Source organism: Austrofundulus limnaeus, unplaced genomic scaffold, assembly GCF_001266775.1.
Source record: "Austrofundulus limnaeus strain Quisiro unplaced genomic scaffold, Austrofundulus_limnaeus-1.0 Scaffold1, whole genome shotgun sequence".
NCBI classification, from domain to species: domain Eukaryota; kingdom Metazoa; phylum Chordata; class Actinopteri; order Cyprinodontiformes; family Rivulidae; genus Austrofundulus; species Austrofundulus limnaeus.
In genome coordinates, this window is record NW_013952403.1 from 8,382,225 (window position 1) to 8,384,298 (window position 2,074).

The window sequence follows — 2,074 nt, forward strand, 5'->3', positions numbered from 1 at the left end:
TATTTATTTATTTATTCTCTAACCTCAGACATGCATGTCTTCTGTGCATCCATCAGGGGGTGCTGCAGCACCCTCCACATCCCTACTTCACGAACTGCCTCATTAGAAGAGTCCGATTTTTCAGAAAAGACAGACATTACCTGGTTATTCACAAAGAAAACACATGGAAATATACATGTTTTTGCTACACCAAAAGTTGGACAAAAACTAACAAGAACTATGTAGTTTTAGTTGTTTCTGTTCTCAAACAGGAATTAACTAGACCAATAGTTTTTAGATCTTTTAAAGATCTGTGGAAAGAGCGTAAACTAATAGAATCCAGCCGGTGAAGAAGCTTTTTTGAACGAGCTCAGTTTGGAGAACGTGTTTAATTCTGACTGGACTGAGGAGCTAAAGGCTAGTCTGAGCAGGAACAAGTCCAAAGTAGATCACTCCTGTCAMCAAACAACTCCAGTCTAAAAGATTTCTGTTCTCAAAATATTTACACCAGTTTTTAATTCACATCACAGGATTCATAGAATCCATGTGGTAATTTTAACCAACTAAAGCATAGCAGCAGCTAGCTGTAGCACTTCCTGTTCAGCAAAATCTGCTACTATTTCTGCTGGAATCATCTCAATTTTTGGAGACTGGAGTTGCATAAAGAGTAAAAAATTCCACTTTAATCTCTGTCCTGTTCAAACTAGCCATTATCGAATCAATTCAGTCAGATTTAACATCTATTTCCACAAAGTGAGTTTGTTCAAAGAGCTATCTACAACAGGTAAGATGTTAATTGTTCATAACTTTTACACAGAACCTCATTTCAGAAGCTCTGAACTCTACCTTTGAAATCAAACACCTTAAAAGAAAAGTAGATACAGTCCCCCCAAATCTCTGCCTTTGTACCATATGATCAGGATTCAAAAGTTAATTTAAACCACAAACATGTCCAAATGTTTGTTGTAAAACAAAGGAGGTTAAAATACAAGATAAAACTGCATTTTGCAGAGTGCTGGTCTGTGCTCGCATTAATGTTACAACCATCRCCAGAAAAACTCTTTGTCTCTCACCGGAAGAAAGAGGAGGAGTGCAGTCAAGAGCCTTATRACACCCCCCTGAAATCAGCTGCAGAGAAAGGAGCCCAGAGTCGGCCTTATGAGAGGTTTGCTTCTGTAATTTTGTCCTATTTAGATCCAAGTCTGTCAGAGGCATTTCATTAAGACTTCAAGAAAACGTGTGTGGAAGGGAAAAAAAGATGTTGTGTTTCCTGTTGTTTTATTTCCTCGTTTTGTCAGCACTATTTATAGATCTTCACAACTAACCACAATTTAGCTGGTGTTCTTGATGCGCAAAACATCTCTGGAACTACTGTGGATTTAACAAAGCTTTCAGATAAAATTATTAACTTTTGGAGCCAAATCAAATATAGGATGAACTAAAATTACTCTGAGTCAGATTTACTAGTGCTGAATTAAATTTGAAGTACGGCTGATGGATTTGTTTAATTTGATATGTTTAAACTTTACTAAGCTAATGGCTAGTAGGAGGTTTAACACACTGAACACAAATAGATCATTTATTTTAAAGCTTTAACAATAAAGGAGTGTTAGTTTCAGCTTCAATTTGTGTTCAAATCTGAGCAACGGGTGGTTTGCTGGACATTAAAATGTCTATTTATATTCTCAGATTTGATTGARTCATTATTTGTGTTATCAGATTCAGTGAACAAAATCAGTGACTGCTGTGGTTTACATTCTTCCACTTTTAGGACATTATTAATCTAAACTGATGATAATGATGTAGGAGGTGGGCTTAAGGTGAATTAAGCTTCTCCCACATCTCTCATACACAAAATTATGAGGAAACTTTTACCAAGGTATTTCTCATTACTTTTAAAATCTTGACTGTGCGAAGTGAAAAGTGACACAATAAGTGAACGTTCAGATGAGTTCAAGTTGATTCATAAAAGACTATGCAATCATTTATTTACACAAATTGTAAAAAACAAATCGTAAGTACACTTGATTGTGGGTATTCCTATAAAAAGTGTCAAAGTTAAATGAGTTGAAAATCCGCGTCCAGATTTCAATTC